Raw genomic sequence first — 19,056 nt, 5'->3', positions numbered from 1 at the left:
TATCTGTTGTGTTAGAGGTGCTCTCAGGTGCCCCACTCGAGCCCTTGAAAACAGTTATTGGTAAGTTATTGGTTTTGACTCTTAAAATGGCCCTGCTAGTGGCGTTGGCATCGTTTAGTGATTTGAATGCCCTGTCGATCAATCCCTTGTGTATGGATTTTGCACCAGGATTCAAAGGTTGTGTTAAGACCTTGTTTGGGCTATTTGCCCAAGGTTATTTAAATTAACAATACTTATTTTTCTGGCAGCACATGTTGAACATGTGATTCTTTCAAATATTCCTGATTCTTGGTATGTGTTTGTGCAGCTTCTACAGTAATTTGTATGAGACCAGAAAGGAAAGTACTGTAGGGAGTTATCATGTCCGTGCCTATTGAATGAATGTTCAAGATCCTCTACTGGATCCTGAGCCGTCACTCAGTTAGATATATGCTGAGAAATAACACCCTGCCCTTGGCCAGACACTGCCTATTTGCTGTAAGTTCTCTCTCATCTACAGCATCTGTGCATATGTGTGTGTGTGTCTTCACGGCTGATGCAAACCTCATTTAAATGTGACCTCTTCAAATGGGTGTAATGCAGTGTGCTTTCGTGTTATGGCAGTGATGGTTGCAATGAAACCATCACTTTCTCTTAGCCTAAGGGAAACTAGCCTCTAACTGCTTAAGTGTCCTGTTACTGCATACAAGCAGCTTTGGTTGAAAATGGTGCTAGGTATGCAATTAAGGGAAAATGGCTTGAAAATTTTCTTTCTACCTTCATCTCATCTTTGATTTACCTTTAGAGGTCTTCTCTTGAACATTACTTTACACTTAAGGGAATGGTTTACCCAAAAATAAAAAGGTCTGCCATTATTTACTAACACTCATATAGGTCCAAACCCTCTATAGAATCTGAAAATTCAGCTTTGATCACAAATTGTATTTTACAATATATTCAAATAGTTATTTTAAATTGTAAAAAGAGTTCATAATATCACAGTTTTTACTGTATTTTGGATCAAATAAATGCAGTCTTGGTGAGCAGAAGAGACTTCTTTTTAACGGTAGTGTATGTCTAAAATTAAGTGAAGTCTTTATGTAAAGAAAATGTATAATCCGATTATTTATTTTAACTTAAAACTCGATTTTGATCATTAAGTCTCCTCACGTTCATTCTCTTTCTGTCACATTCCTTATTAATAGGCCCAGCAGAGGGGTCTTTGTCTCCTCAGGTGTGAAATACATCAATATTAATTCACACCTCCTTGCATAATTACCTTTCTAACACTAAAAGTGTTTTACAAAATTTAACTTACTATATTGTTTTGTATGAATGACAGGATGATTTTCACATAATTTTGTAGCAAAAACTCTAGGCTACAAGATCCAATTCTCAAAAGCTTTGTGGACAAATGTTTATTATGTGTTATATGGCCTTATTTGTTTTTCAAAAACCACACATTTTCTCAAAAATACAAACATACACGCATGTTGCTCACATATTATTGTAGCCCAGTTTGTGCTGAACACAGTGTTATCAGACGTTAGGCATTAATATGTTTTTAAGCAACTGAAAAAAGCACAAATGTCAAGGCATGTCAAAACTTCTCCAGGGCCCAAAACACCCTCAGACCCCAGATGGTTAAAGGAATATCCTGTGTTCAATACAAGTTAAGCTTAATCAAAAGCATTTGTGGCATAATGTGATTACCACAAATAAGAATTTCACCTCTACCCTCCTTTTCTTGAAAAAGAACAATTATTGAGGTTTCAGTGAGGAACTTACAATGAAAATGAATGGGACCAATTTTTTTAAGTCTTTAAAAACAGAAATGTGTAGCTTATAATGGTATAAAAGAACATTGTTTATAATTTAAGCTGTAAAGTTGTTTAAATTGTCATTTGTACAGTCGTTTTATGGCTTTAGATTTTACGGCGCTACCTCTTCATAAAAATTAAGATGTAAAATTGGATCTAACTTTACATAGAAAAGGTAAGTAAGTGTTTTTATTACACTAAAATAATTTTCAACAGTCCCTAGTCCCATATGGAAAGCATGATGTCCTGTATTGAAGCGGCGAAACACTTGATGGGAATCCCTGGAGCACTATATGACAAAAGAAACACTGTGATATCTGTTTTTGTGTTCCATATATAAAATAACAGCATTCAGGTTTAGAGCAAAATGGGAGTGAGTAAATAATAATAATAAATAATACATTTTTGGTGAATAATTACTTAAAAACAAACCTTGGCTGTAAGGTTGAGCTGAAATATTTGAGGAACACCATTATGAGAAACTGCTGTATCCTTGAAGCAGTTTCCTCCACAATTGGCAAACACCCATATACAAACATTGCTCAAAGCCTACTGTCCATTCCTGCTGTAAAAGCTCTATGATTAGGCTGAATCAAATGCAGCCATGCCTTAGAGTGCTGGTTCATTAACTCCAATACCCATCTGCACCCCACAGAAACAGTTTGGTTTGACCAAGAAATAAAACAGACAGAACACATTAACATTCACATTCACAAACGTCCCCAATGGGTTGTATCTTGGACCAAAAACGCTGATTCTTTACACACAGCCATAATATGCTTTCTCCTTATTTACACAAATGAACACTTGATCCTGCATGTTCTAAGATGATACAGCCAAACTCTGCATTGGATATGGATAAAAGGAGAGAAACTTGCTGTTAGGTGTGGCTGCAATGATGAGGGCCAAAAGGTATCATTTTCTTATCATATTGTACATGTATGTTATTATTGGCTAAATGCCTTTTAAAGTGGCACCACTGACTCCAGCCCCCCAGCCTTAGCCCCTCAATGGCAGCCAAGTCACCATTAATAAACAGACCATGCAATCCCAGCATATCAGAAGCACGGGTAGAGAAAGCTGCACACACTGATCCCAGCTGTGTTCACTGCCACCCAAATTAATCCCAAGCATTTTTTTCTGCACCACTTGTGCTACTGATAAAAAAGCCCCAGCATTCAAATAGCTGGGTCCCTGATGGCATTAAGTTCTTACTGTATTGGGCTGTAGACAGAACTGCAGTGTGTGGGGAAAAATGTTTTGCTCAGAATGGCAGGCCTTCCTAAACCTGGATCCATTGGTGGAATTTCCTGGGGGATGCAAATATGTGCAGTAAATCAACCTTGACTGATCATTTAACCACTAAATGATTGCAGTATCGTAGCCTCTTTTTTTTGCTGATAATAATCCTACTGTACACAGATGATCTCGCCCTGATTTCATAAAATAGTCTTGATAATTAATGGCACATTATAATCTTTCAGATCACCAACCCAAGTCTTGTCAATATAGTAAACAAACTGACAAATCATGCAGTGCCATCTACAGATACAAGCAATTATAAATGGGGGCCCCATTCCATCTAAAATCTACTCACCTATGTGAAGTGTTGCTCCATTCTTTGCGCCATTCATTAAGTCCTTAAATAATTTGGATTTCATCAATATTTTGTCTAAATTTGAAAATCTTTCTTCACTATTGCATTAGCAACAAGTGGGCTTGATGTCACACTGATGTGATACTGAAAAGTGATTGGCTTGGGAGGTTACCTCTGATGATTGGTTATTAAAGCAGTAGGAAAGTAGAAAGAAAATTAAATTTTGCCTCCGTTCTGTATTTTTGGCTGCATATTGGAAAGAAGCTAATTATGTTGCGTTATTTGAATAATTTCCCTTTTTATTGGCCAGTTTAATAATAAGAGCAGCCTTTATGCTGTCAGCCTCCTCTGGTTTTCATATCAATTTTAAAAATTCCATAATGCATATGTTTTCATGATATGCAGCAGAATTACACACATTAGCTGGTAAATTGATTAGAACAACTGTTAATCTTCTGCATTAGTTGTTACATTTATTGTGAATAAATTTTTGTAGCCTGATTGCATGAAAATAACGAGACTGAAATTTTTACAAAACAATGTTATGTCATTCCTTACATGTTTCTTGGCAGTTCAATGTGAAATGTCCACTGAGTGGCACGTAAAGTGAGTTAAATCTTCTTCTAAACAAATTAGGTTATTAAAAAATGCTTTATTGTATTTTAAATCAACAAAAACGACCTCACTACCCTAAATCTAAACCTTCTTCAAACGAGAAATAACATAAAACAAATGCAACCCGAGTAAACGCAATATCCAGTTTTTATATTCAGTATTGTGCAAAAGTCTTAGGCACATAATGTGTTTCACAAAACCATTTATCTTAAGATGGTTATTTGTACCCTCATTTTAGTGTGTCAATGGGAAATATACATTTTAGACAAACATTCCTTTTGCAAATAGATTATAATAAAATAGAAGAACAGGAAGCCCTGCAACAGATGTCATGGCCCCCACAGTACCCACCATTCAACATTGTGTCAGTCTGGGATTACAATAAGAGACAGAAGCAGTTGAGACTGAAGAACTGTGTTGAATTCTCCAAGAAGCTTGGGACATCCTATCCTAACAACCAAGAAAAACTGAGTCCAGGTGTACTTTAGTTCAGCCACATTGGAGGGTATTCGAGCATGAACTGCCCATTAAAGGTCCTCCCACAGCATTTCAATCAGGTTCAAGTCAGGATTTGACTAGGCCACTCCAAAACTTGCATTTTGCTTCTGTTTAGCCATTCAGAGGTGGACTTACTCCTATGCTTTGGATCATTGTCTTGCTGCATAATCCAATTGCACTTGAGTTTCAACTCGTGGACTGATGACTGGACGTTCTCCTTTAGGATTTTCTGGTAGAGAGCAGAATTCACATTTCCCTCACCCTGGCACTAAAGCAGCAAATCATCACAACACCATCACACTACCACCACCATACTTGACCATAAGTATGATGTTCTTTTTGTAGAATTCTGTGTTTGATGTACGACAGATGTAACTGTTTGTCTTCCAAACAGCTCCAGTTTCGACTCATCAATCCACAGAACATTTTCCCAAAAGGTTTGAGGTTCATCAATGTGTGCTTTGGCAAAATTCATATGAGCCTTAATGCTCTTTTGGGTAAGCAGTGGTTTTCACTTGCCACTCTTCCACAGATGGCATTTTTGGCCAGTGTCTTTCTGATTGTAGAGTCATGAACAGTGACCTTTAATGATCCTTGGCTTTTTTGTGACTTCCTGTATGAGTCGTCGCTGTGCTCTTGGAGGAATTTTGGAAGGTCGGCTACTTCTGGGAAGGTTCACTTCTGTTCCAGGTTTTCTCCATTTGGAGATAATGGCTATCACACTGGTTCTTTGGAGTCCCAGAGCCTTTGAAATAGCTTTGTAACCCTTCCCAGACTGATGTATTTCAATAATCTTTTTCCTCATAATTTCTGGAATTTCTTTCGACCTTGGTGTAGTATGCTACTGGGTGAGACCTTTTAGCCAATTCATGCTGCTGAAAAAGCTCTGTTTAGGTGTTGATTTGATTGAACAGGGCTGGCAGTAATCAGATGAGTGCAAATACTTTTTCACAGCACTGTACTGTATATACAGATTTGTTGCTTTGCCATCACAAGGTGAGCGTGTTGGCGAGGCATTGAGGAGAGTCTTTTGTGCCTTTAGCTGAGAGCAGATTGTTCAAGGCAAGGTGCCTCCTTATATTGAATATCACAGTTTCTTTAGATATAATGATTGGCACTTTGGATAGGAAGCTGCTATGTTCATTGCTCAGACAGAATAAGAATAAAACTCACTTGAGTTTCAAACCTATGGTCCTATTATAACCACTGTGCTGAAGGTAATTATCGAATGATGCCTGTTTTCTCATTTTAAAGATGTGAAAGTCACCAATTAATGCCAGGACCATGGAAATACATTTCTCTCATGTGGTTTTATATTCTTTTGTTCAACAGAATGGGGCTTCTAAACACACAACCCTAGACAAAGACAATTTTTTCTTGAGCTAATTTGTAACAACTCGAGGTTGCATGCCTCATTCAGCAAGGTTTTTCCTTGATCCCATAAAATGCTTTGGATTATTTGAGCAGTGTTGTTTTTTTTCCAAGCAACTTTGAATATACCCGCACTGGACTTTCTTTTACATATACTTCTGACATTCACCTCATAGGCTTTAAAGATTCAGTGATTCTAATTAGATTGGCTAAATTAAGCTAACAAAGAAATGTAACCTCTCTGTTGTGCAGACCATGAATCATAATTGCTATGGAGGTTACATGATATAATAATCAACACCTCAAGGATTCTCATGTAGGCAATGAACCACATCACCACACATCACTCCATGCCCCATTCCATAATAAAACCTTTAATGAAGCTTTTCCGAAAACCTGGCAATGCCTGCAATTGCTCATCTATTGTGTAACTGTCGACTCTGCACAATGTCTTAGTCCTTGAGGCTTTGACTGTATCCTCAGAAGCTCTGCATCACAGGTGGTAAGCGTCTGTCTCAAGCATGTACCATCTTAGAGAAACCTGAAAGCTCTTGCAAGCAAGGCTACAGTGAGCGATGGCCTTGAAGTGAATTTAAAGAGGGCGAGATGGAAACTTCGGCCAGGCCTGGAAATGTATGGGTTTGAGGCAGCACTGATAGCCCACTTGAGGGAAAATGGGGCTGCTCTTTTAAAGGATAATAGTAATAGCTCATCGATTGGGACTGGAATGCTCTCATGTGATTATTCAGATTGGAGCAACACATTCTGAAGCTGGGTTTTGGTAATTTCACCAGCCCATAATCATATAGCCAGTGTCTGATCTTATGCCGTTTCTATCTTAACATGTTACTGAGGCTAAACGCTCAAAAATAAAGCTTACAGATTTTATTATTATTATTATAGCAATGTTTTTTGTATTTAAATTTTTGTGTCAGTCCCTGGAATGAAAATGATTTTGTTTTTCAAAGAGAAAACTACATACATTTATTTAGATGATAATATAACAATAATATTTATTTATTTATACACACACACACACACACACACACACACACACACACACACACACACACACACACACACACACGTTGGTCTACCTATCATTATGAGGACTTTCCATAGACATAATGGTTTTTTTACTGTACAAACGATATATTCTATCCCCTAAACCTAACACAAACCCTAAACCTAACCCTCATAAAAAACTTTCTGTATTTTTACATTTTCAATAAAACATCGTTTAATATGTTTTTTTTTTAACTATTTAAATTATGGGGACACTAGAAATGTCCTCATAAACTACATTTATAGCATAATACCCTTGCAGTTTGTCACCTAAAAAATTGTTCTCGTAAACCACATAAACATGCGAAGAGAGAGCGCAAAACACAGCCTTTTATTTGATGTTATTGTGAGACTGAGAAGTGCAAAAATATTTTAGATGAGAAGTGTAAAAAAGTTTTCAGTTCATTATGAGACCATGGCGGGGCAAATTAGACTAGTCAATTAATGGGAAACACTGCGATTGGATAAGCTACTCATGTGCTGGACTGTCATGTTTTTGGCTAATGCAGGACACTACTGAATGATGCGCATCAGAGGGGATTTAGAAGTGGGTATACGCAATGCAGACTTATAAAGTAGTGGGTATATGCCGTATACCTGCGTATACCCTGCACTACATCCCTGGGTTCCACAGTTTCTAATGTTTTCATCAGTAGACAAAGACGTGGAACTATAGAGATTTTAGACTTTAAAAGCATTGTTAATATCAATGGCAGAGGTATCAATGGCAAAAATTTCACCACCAGCAGATTTCACTGAGGGAATGGTAGAAAAACACCCTCTCTGCTATATATATCTAGCCAAAAGCTTCCTTGCTTTGTCCCCCGACTCAAAATATGACTGTCTTGCCCTGAATTTCTAAAACTCCACCTTTTGAGACAAAACAGTGTTATATCTGTTCTTCAATCGGGCCAATTCTCTGAGGCCATCAGTCAACATTCGGTGCTTCAGCTCTGCCTAGGCACTTTCAATATTCCTGTTACGATTCCCTGTTGTCTGCCCCGTGTTTCACATGTCACTGTCATGCACTACATTTCCCATAGTTCCCTGCCCTCATCACTGCCATCATTGTGTCATTGTTTGTAATCATCCTGTCCTTGTGTATATAAACCCTGTTTGCTTTCCACTCCTTGTTGTTCATTGAATGTTCATGTTCCCACCGTTCCTATGTTTGTCGATGCCTGGATCCTGTTGTCTTGCCTGCCCTGCCTGCCCTGCCTGTCTTGTCGTGTTCATCCAGTTTCCGTGTACCATCGTTGTTCTCCTGTCTTAGTTTTGTTTTGCCCATCGTGTTTTTTTCCTTTGTTCCTGTTTTCTCCGTTGTCCAATAAAAACCGCACATAGATCCAAACTCCTTGTCTGCCTTCTCCTGCATTCATAACAGAACGAACGACCAAACATGGATCTAGCGGTTCTTAAAGCGAACTGTCAGCTGCTCAGCCTGATGCAGGGAGACCGTCCGGTTGAAGAGCACATCCACGATTTTCTCGCGATTGCGAGTGCCAACAACTTCCCTGACTCCTCCCTGGTGGTGTTCTTCCGGGCGAACCTAAACAGTGCGCTCAAGGAGCGGTTGCCACCGGCAACGCCCCAGATAGCAAAAAATATCCGCACGGCTTATTTTGCCGCCGTCCCTAAGCTGTCAGCTATAGGTGCGTCCCACTGGCGGGGATGAAACGTTTGCCGCCGAATTCGTCACTCCCATTTCTTGCGATATGCCGCCCGCGAAACGCTGGCGGGCGGCCCGCTTCATTTTCTCTGGCAGTTGTCGCGGGCTGACCGGCAAGCCGCTTTGAAATACAAGGATTTCTACTCTCAAAATCGACCAGCCATGTTGGCTATTATTATTTTTTGCTCCAAAGCCATTAGGGTTTATAACAGAGTCTTGACTCTCGATTCCATGATAAGGTAAGGTTTAGGAAATGACATTTAAATTACTTTGAAACTCTGAAGCGATTATACAGTAATATATGTAAAATATATTGAATTATTTTATGCACTTCAAAATTGTTTACATTTCTTTGATTGCTGCGCATTTGAGACATGCACCAATAAACCAAAAATAATTCCTTTTGTAAAACTTACTTGGCAATAAATATCTTTATGATTCTGATTAGGTTTTAAAATAGATATTTAATTCATGGTATGAACAATTTAGCAGAATAAATTGATGAAGTTAGACTTTTTACGAATGCCTGACTATCAGTGAACAGTGAAAGACATCTGCAACATGGCCAAAATCTCGGGTATACTTTAATTTTTTTTATTAATTTGCAACCATGGTGATATCTGTCATAAACATGAAAATCCCTGTTTTGACGTGAAGGATAAACTCAATGAAAAAGCGAAATTATCCTCTGGTTTCACAGTTGCGCAGAAATTTTGTTTATGTCTACATTTTTTCCAACCTCGATTTTTTTTTGTTATTTTACCTTTTACAGGTTTTGCAATTATGACCTGTACAAATGTGTAAGAAAGTGTTAAAGTCCCTGTAAAGGCAATAAAAAAAAAATCTAAACGCATTATAAATGTTAAAAATGTATTGCTAAAACACATTACAAAGACTGAACTGTGAAGTTCCGCTGTCGCCATATCTGTTTCCGGTTTACTTGCGCGTCGCCCAAAATGTCTGTTTTTACTCGATGTCTCCAGAATCTTCCGAAAATACTGGCGTCAGCGATGTTCATCGCATTGTTGATGCCTGGTCCCCTGCTCCGACAAGCAAGAGGGACAAGGGCTTTAAACTCTACATATCGAGTTATCTGCACAACTACAAGGGTAAGTATTTTAATCTAATGTGGTGTGCCGGCAGATAGCGGCTAAGCTAGTTCAGCCACGTGTTAATTTTTTATGTAAGGTTAGTATAGAAGCTTGTTTTTCTTAGTTTTAAAGCAGACTGTTTGTTAATTTTTGTGATAATTGTAATATAAATTATATTAACTTGCTCTCCTCTCAGTTTCTAATAAAGATCAGGGCACAGGTGAAGTCACTGTCAGGGCATTGTGCTAGAGGTCCATGAGGAAAACAGATAAACCTCACAGTTTGAGTGTATGGTGAAGCTAGAATTGATAAGACCGCAGTTACAGGCTTGTTACTTTAATAGCCCGGTGTTCCTGGGGACTCGGCTAAGGTTATTCATGTTTAATGTAACTCAAATCAAATGAAAACAGTTATTGTAGGCAGGTAAGTTTCCCTAACTGGTCCCCTCTGTGTAAAATGCGTTCTTATTCAAGTTTTCAACTCAGTCATTCGTTTAAGATGCAATCTTGTGTTATAAGTATTAGGCTATCATGATTATACAGTGAGCAAGCTATATAAATAAGTATTTAATATAATAAAAGTGTAGAGCAACAACCGAGGGTGTAAGGTAAAGGCTGAATATTGTAGATTTATTACAATATGTTGCATGTTTGAATTATAATACCTGTGGATATGCAGGAGCACACACTCTACAAAGGCCTGACTGGAGATTTGCCTGATCTATCCGTCCTTCAGGTGAGTAGGGATACAACAATAGCAAATTTCACTGTACAGTATGATGTATCAACCAAAATCTGCATACCAATATTTCATTATTTTCTTTTTCCTCCCCTTTTACAAACAAATATTCTGCTTCAAAGAAAAAAAATGAAATTGATGTTATCATAAGGGTTCTTCATTATGAACTTGTATGCCATGCATAACATACTGTGGATAGAAATTACAGGGAAAGTTACTGGTATGATAATTGTGATTATATTATATTACTATTATATTTAGTGTATTGCTAATCAATATATTGTTACTTCCCAGGTGACAGCGGCTCACTTCAAGAGCAGGTGAAGCAAGTTGGGACAATGTTGAAGACATTTGCTCGCACTGGGCAATCGGGTACAACTTGCAAACAACACCTGTGGTTGTTGGTTTAATTCCCACTGGGGCCACCTGTACATGTAGTAGACCTAGATATAAATGTCATAGTTTAGTAGTTGAAGGACCAGGACTGACTACTTTATTCTTTTATTCTGGGAACCCCTGTAGGTGCAGATCAAAGCCCTAATGCTGCGGCGTCTTGGAGTTTGGCGATGTTGTGCGTAGCATGGACAACAAAATGCTATGCTGCAACATTTCAGTGCCAATGTGTCTGTTGGAGAGTTATCCCTGCCAGGGGATCTGTTACTCCCCCCTAGACACCCAGGAAGATTTGGTGTTGCTTGACAACAGTTTGAGGCAGGATAAAGAGCTCCAGCAACGATTTGTAAGTGTGCCGATTTCGTTTATAACGCCATAGGTTAATCTAAAAAATAAAATTAAGATCGTACACTGCATATTCTACAGTCTGAATCCACAGCCTGTCACATTTTAAATTTATGAGAAGCTTCAGAGAAATGTAATTTGTAACATGTTTTTTTTGTATTTTCAGCTTCGGTTTTTGGCAATCAAATGTGGGAGGGACCTAAAGACAACCGTGTGGCGAATGCTTCAGAGTATCTTCTCTAATCACCTTTCCATCAATACAACCTGGACTGGTGTAGGGGATAAAGCATGTTTTAGAGACATGTTCCTGAAGACCATTGTTCAAAGTAAGTTGGATATTTTTTTTATATTTAAGTAGATGTGTATGACCTTATGCCATTCAAATGGAATGACAGATCTTTATTTTCTACAGGAGCCATCCGGAAGAACCCGGCAACCCAGCATGCCACTGATGAGGCGATCCAGGTTAACGTTACGCGTTACCTGAAAGGAGCATCTGAACAGGAAGGTGGAAAAAGACAACTGGAACCCTTTCTTTATCCTGCAGTCAGTAACATCAAGACCCCTAAAAAGCCTGCTAAAAGTGTCAGACTACACTCACCCAATCCACACTGTTCACTGTGGAAATTGCTTTTTTTTTTTTTTTCTTTTCTCTCGTGACCCTGCTTTGAGGGCAACTCCTTGGATGAATATGGGATGGTTTGTCCTTTTATACAGGCGCACGAGGAATCACTGAAGATATGCCAATTTGCACTGCCTCATTCTGGAGGTCGGGGAAAACCGGTGATTCTTAGCCCACTACGCCACACAGTCCCCAACCTCTCCAGACATTCTGATTGGCTGTGTTCTCTACAGCCAGATTTTCTGCTGTTAATTATATTTATTCCCACTTGTTGTCATGTGTAAGTTGAATGTCAAAATGTATATTATACCTGTTATCCTGCACATTCCTTGATACCAAAGATCTCAATTATTTCATATACAATTTGCTGCTTACAGGTCCTTCTCAAAAAATTAGCATATTGTGATAAAGTTCATTATTTTCCATAATGTAATGATAAAAATTAAACTTTCATATATTTTAGATTCATGGCACACCAACTGAAATATTTCAGGTCTTTTATTGTTTTAATACTGATGATTTTGGCATACAGCTCATGAAAACCCAAAATTCCTATCTCAAAAAATTAGCATATCATGAAAAGGGTCTCTAAACGAGCTATTAACCTAATCATCTGAATCAACTAATTAACTCTAAACACCTGCAAAAGATTCCTGAGGCTTTTAAAAACTCCCAGCCTGTTTCATTACTCAAAACCGCAATCATGGGTAAGACTGCCGACCTGACTGCTGTCCAGAAGGCCATCATTGACACCCTCAAGCAAGAGGGTAAGACACAGAAAGAAATTTCTGAACAAATAGGCTGTTCCCAGAGTGCTGTATCAAGGCACCTCAGTGGGAAGTCTGTGGGAAGGAAAAAGTGTGGCAAAAACGCTGCACAACGAGAAGAGGTGACCGGACCCTGAGGAAGATTGTGGAGAAGGACCGATTCCAGACCTTGGGGGACCTGCGGAAGCAGTGGACTGAGTCTGGAGTAGAAACATCCAGAGCCACCGTGCACAGGCGTGTGCAGGAAATGGGCTACAGGTGCCGCATTCACCAGGTCAAGCCACTTTTGAACCAGTGGCTACAGAGAAGCAGCACTGGACTGTTGCTCAGTGGTCCAAAGTACTTTTTCGGATGAAAGCAAATTTTGCATGTCATTCGAAATCAAGGTGCCAGAGTCTGGAGGAAGACTGGGGAGAAGGAAATGCCAAAATGCCTGAAGTCCAGTGTCAAGTACCCACAGTCAGTGATGGTCTGGGGTGCCATGTCAGCTGCTGGTGTTGGTCCACTGTGTTTTATCAAGGGCAGGGTCAATGCAGTTAGCTATCAGGAGATTTTGGAGCACTTCATGCTTCCATCTGCTGAAAAGCTTTATGGAGATGAAGATTTCATTTTTCAGCACGACCTGGCACCTGCTCACAGTGCCAAAACCACTGGTAAATGGTTTACTGACCATGGTATTACTGTGCTCAATTGGCCTGCCAACTCTCCTGACCTGAACCCCATAGAGAATCTGTGGGATATTGTGAAGAGAAAGTTGAGAGACGCAAGACCCAACACTCTGGATGAGCTTAAGGCCGCTATCGAAGCATCCTGGGCCTCCATAACACCTCAGCAGTGCCACAGGCTGATTGCCTCCATGCCACGCTGCATTGAAGCAGTCATTTCTGCAAAAGGATTCCCGACCAAGTATTGAGTGCATAACTGAACATAATTATTTGAAGGTTGATTTTTTTTTTTTTGTATTAAAAACACTTCTTTTATTGGTCGGATGAAATATGCTAATTTTTTGAGATAGGAATTTTGGGTTTTCATGAGCTCTATGCCAAAATCATCAGTATTAAAACAATAAAAGACCTGAAATATTTCAGTTGGTGTGCAATGAATCTAAAATATATGAAAGTTTAATTTTTATCATTACATTATGGAAAATAATGACCTTTATCACAATATGCTAATTTTTTGAGAAGGACCTGTATTTCATTATTACAGTGCTTAACTATTCTATTGTTAAATATAGCTTGTAAATCCTTGTGCCACAGGTCAGCATTGCAGTTATAATGGTATATTCTACTCCAGAGCTTTACTCTAAATTATTACCACTTAACCTATTGTTAGAAATGACTTGTAAATATGATGTTATACCTCAATTTATTTGGTATCCTGCACTTTATTTGGTACCAAATATCCTCATTGCTTATGTTTACTGTTAATTCTTTTCATCCCAGAGCTGACCTCTTTATATTATTAACAATTATTGTAAGTGTTACAATAGTGTTTTTAAAAAAACATTTTTTTTTTTTTTACCAAAATTGATTTGGAAAGCTGCATGTTCTTTAGTGTGTTTGTGTTTGTGTATATATAATGTTTGTATTTTTCTGTTATTTATATTTCAGTGATCTGACATCTTGTTTCAATGACAGTTACTGTACTTTGAAATGTGGAATTAAAATGCCAAATGGAAATTTGTCTGGTTTGATCAATCATTATTCTTGATAAACTGCATGCTATAAATATATATATATATATATATATATATATATATATATATATATATATATATATATATATATATATATATATATACATATACAATAAGTGGCGGCAGATCGCTCGGAAAAAGCGTTTGCCTCCGACGGTCCGCCTTCGATATAACGGCGGCGGAACGGCGGATAGCCAGCGGGCTGGCCGCGGAACGAAGACGGTAGGAAGGCGGCTGCCGCCAGTGGCCCGCCGACTTATTGCTATCTGGGGCGCGGCTGGACGCTTCGCGAATTCGTGGAGGAGACTCTGCTGGCCTGCGATTCGTCGTTCACTGTGGGCATCGTCGAGGAGGACCCCGTAGGTCCTCCCACAGCGGTAACTCTCCATTCGCCCATGATTCGTCCCTTCATGCCTGCCTTGGTCAAGGAGCCAGTGCTGCCAGCTACGTCCGCCCGGAGGAGGAGGATAAGAAAGGCTTCCGCTCCCCAGTTCACGCCTGCCACGGTCAGCGAGCCAGCGCCTACGCCTGCCACGGTCAGCGAGCCAGCGCCTGTAGCCTCAACCGTCCCAGAGCCAGCGCCTGTAGCCTCGACCGTCCCTGAGCCAGCGCCTGTAGCCTCGACCGTCCCTGAGCCAGCTCCTGTAGCCTCGACCGTCCCCGAGCCAGCGCCTGTAGCCTCGACCATCCCTGAGCCAGCGCAAGTAGCCTCGGCCGTCCAAGAGCCAGTGCCAGTAGCCATGATTGTCCAAGAGCCAGCGCCAGTAGCCATGACCGTCCAAGAGCCAGCACCTGTAGCCATGACTGTCCAAGAGCCAGCGCCTCCCGAGCGTCCCAGGGCTCTGCCTCTCGAGCCTCCCAGGGCTCTGCCTCTCGAGCCTCCCAGAGCTCCGCCACTCGAGCCTCCCAGGGCTCCGCCTCCCGAGCCTCCCAGGGCTCCGCCTCTCGAGCCTCCCGAGCCTTCCAGGGCTCCGCCTCCCGAGCCTCCCAGGGCTCCGCCTCTCAAGTTTCCCGAGCCTCCCAGGGCTCCGCCTCTCAAGTCTCTCGAGCCTTCCAGGGCTCCGCCTCTCGACCCTCCCATGGCTCTGCCTCTCAAGTCTCTTGAGCCACCCAGGGCTCCACCTCTCGAGCCTTCCAGGGCTCCGCCTCTTAAGTCTCTCGAGCCACCGAGGGCTCCACCTCTCGAGCCTCCCAGGGCTCTGCCTCTCAAGTCTCCCGAGCCTCCCAGGGCTCCGCCTCTCAAGTCTCTCGAGCCTTCCAGGGCTCCGGCTCTCGAGCCTCCCAGGGCTCCGCCTCTCAAGTCTCTTGAGCCACCCAGGGCTCCGCATCTCGAGCCTTCCAGGGCTCCGCCTCTCAAGTCTCTCGAGCCACCGAGGGCTCCGCCTCTTGAGCCTCTCGAGCCACCCAGGGCTCCACCTCTCAAGCCTTCCAGGGCTCCGCCTCTCAAGCCTCTCGAGCCACCCAGGGCTCCGCCTCTCAAGTCTCTCGAGCCACCCCAGGGCTCCGCCCCCGAGCCTCCTACGGCTCCGCCTCCCGAGCATCCTGAGCCTCCCGTGCCACCTTCCTCGGCTCCGCCTCCCGAGCCTCCTACGGCTCCGCCTCCCAAGCCACCTCCTTCGGCTCATCCTCCAGAGCCTTCTAGGCCTCCGCCTCTAGAGCCTCTTACGGCGCCACCTCCCTCGGCTCCGCCTCCAGAGCCTTCCAGGTCTTCACTTCTAGAGCCTTCTACGGCGCCACCTCCCTCAGCTCCGCCTCCAGAGCCTTTTAGGTCTTCGCTTCTAGAGCCTCCTACGGCACCACCTCCCTCGGCTCCGCCTCCATAGCCTTCCAGGTCTTCGCCTCTAGAGCCTCCTACGGCGCCACCTCCCTCGGCTCCGCCTCCAGAGCCTTCCAGGCATTCGCCTCTAGAGCCTCCTACGGCGCCACCTCCCTCGGCTCTGCCTCCAGAGCCTCCCAGGTCTCCGCCTCTAGAGCCTCCTACGGCACCGCCTCCCTCGGCTCCACCTCCATTGCCTTCCAGGTCTTCGCCTCTAGAGCCTCCTACGGCGCCACCTCCCTCGGCTCCGCCTCCAGAGCCTTCCAGGCCTTCACCTCTAGAGCCTCCTACGGCGCCACCTCCCTCGGCTCCGCCTCCAGAGGCTCCCAGGTCTCCACCTCTAGAGCCTCCTACGGCGCCTCCTCCCACGGCTCCGCCTCCCACGGTTCGGCCTCCTGAACCTGTCCCTGTCCTTTGGCCGCCTCCCAGGCCTCCTGAACCTGTCCCTGTGGCCAGCTCCCAGGCCACCTGACCCAGTCCCCGTCTTGTGCTCCCCTTGGACTGTCTGTCTGCCCCTTGTGCCCCCTTGGACTGTCTGCCTGCCCTCGGTGCCCCCTTGGACTGCCAGTCTGCCCCTTCGTGCCCCTTGGACTGTCTCTTTGCCCCTTGTGCCCCCCTTGGACTGTCTGTTTGCCCCGTGTACCCTCTTTTGGTCTGCTAGCCCCCCTCCATCCCCTGGACGATTCTGTTTTTGTGTTTTTTTGTTTTAGGATCGTCTGGAATCCAGGGGATTCTGTTACGATTCCCTGTTGTCTGCCCCGCGTTTCACATGTCACTGTCATGCACTACATTTCCCATAGTTCCCTGCCCTCATCACTGCCATCATTGTGTCATTGTTCGCACCTGTTTATCGTTTGTAATCATCCTGTCCTTGTGTATATAAAATAAACCCTGTTTGCTTTCCACTCCTTGTCGTTCATTGAATGTTCATGTTCCCACCGTTCCTATGTTTGTTGATGCCCGGATCCTGTTGTCTTGCCTGCCCTGCCTGTCTTGTCATGTTCATCCAGTTTCCGTGTACCATCGATGTTCTCCTGTCTTAGTTTTGTTTTGCCCATTGTGTTTTTTTCCTTTGTTCCTGTTTTCTCCGTTGTCCAATAAAAACCGCACATAGATCCAAACTCCTTGTCTGCCTTCTCCTGCATTCATAACAATTCCCTTCTAACTACGAGTTCTCATGCTTTGGATTTTTTGATGAATGAGGTATACTGTATGATCCGAACCCTAAGAACCACCTTAAATGCCTCCCAAGCCACGTCCACAGAGGATACTGAGGACCAGTTGGTCTCCATATAGACATTGATTACAGCCTTTAGCAACTGTTGGAATTAATGATTTTGCAAAAGGGATACATTAAAGTGCCAACTATATGATTTCCTTTTCTTCATATGAGGCAACACCTCTAAACTCACCAGGGGTGATCTGAGACTAAAATGTTTCAAATTGAACAATCAACAACAGATGAAATGAGGGACTTCTGTATGTAAAAAAAATATTCTGAATTAAATCTTATGGACTGATAAAAAAAAAATGTATAGTCAGATGGCTTCCAGAGTCTCCAAATACCAAGATTTTTACACTTCCTGTGAAGCATCACTGTTGCTCTAGGTGGCTTACACACTTTTGGTTCTCTATGATCAAGGACTGAGTCCATCATACGATTAAAGTCTCCTTCCAATATTATAACTTGAGGGGTGCCAGCAGCTTGTAACATCCCTTAAAGATCTATAAAATAGCCATGATCATCAGCGTTAGGTGCGTACATATTAGCCAAAATCAACCTTAGCCCCTGCATTTCTGCTAAAACAATAATGACTAATTTATCTTCTTTATTCTGTTTGAGACATTTGAATTGTAGATGCGTACTTATCAATATAATGACTCCTCTGTTCTTGCTTGAGCCAGCACTAAAGAAAATATGTCCACCAAATATCTTACCAAAGTTTTCAGCTTCCTGCAGGGAAAGATGCGTTTCTTAAAGAAACACTATATCATATTTTTTATGTTATAACCTTCTGTGAACTGGGTTGATTGGAGCAATGGAGGAGTCAGGAGACAACAAGGCAGGTTCAAGGTCAGTCCTTTTATTATTCCCCTTTTGTTAGTAACACAGAATCGACGGTCACCATCGATAATTTAATATTCTTTTATAAAGATATATATATATAAACTCACCTAAAGGATTATTACCAGGTCTTGACCAGGTCTCTCTGGAAGAAGAGATAGTAATATCTCAATGTGATTCTCCTGGTTAAAATAAAGGAAATAATAATAATAATAATAATAATAATAATAATAATAATAATAATAATTAGGAACACCATACTAATACTGTGTTTGACCCCCTTTCGCCTTCAGAACTGCCTTAATTCTACGTGGCATTGATTCAACAAGGTGCTGAAAGCATTCTTTAGAAATGTTGGCCCATATTGATAGGATAGCATCTTGCAGTTGATGGAGATTTGTGGGATGCACATCCAGGGCACGAAGCTCCTGTTCCACCACATCCCAAAGATGCTCTATTGGGTTGAGATCTGGTGACTGTGGGGCCATTTTAGTACAGTGAACTCATTGTCATGTTCAAGAAACCACTTGGCGTTCCTTAAATGTCTCTCTCCGTATCACTATAATAAGACACAGGTGTTAGAGGTATTTACAACCAGGTGACAAGCCTTACCACTCTCTCTCTCTCCCGCAGACCGACACATGACCACGCCCCCCATGCCACCTTCCTTCTTTTATGGGGTGCCCCAACCCATTCATATTCCACGTGGAGAGAGATAATCCACTCATATTAACATTTGACCTTTTGAAATATTAGAAAAAGAAGATAGTTTGCCAAAAATTACATTATAATGACCACATTCCAACATTAGTGCAACAATCAAACCTCGAACATCATCCCCCCCAAAAAAAGAAAAACGTGCGCATTAACCCTGCGCATGACAGTGTCAACCACCGTCCATCCCTC

This window comes from Xyrauchen texanus, chromosome 38, assembly GCF_025860055.1.
Source record: "Xyrauchen texanus isolate HMW12.3.18 chromosome 38, RBS_HiC_50CHRs, whole genome shotgun sequence".
Lineage (NCBI taxonomy): Eukaryota > Metazoa > Chordata > Actinopteri > Cypriniformes > Catostomidae > Xyrauchen > Xyrauchen texanus.
The sequence above is the reverse complement of the archived record's forward strand: the minus strand, read 5'-3'. Positions refer to the sequence as shown.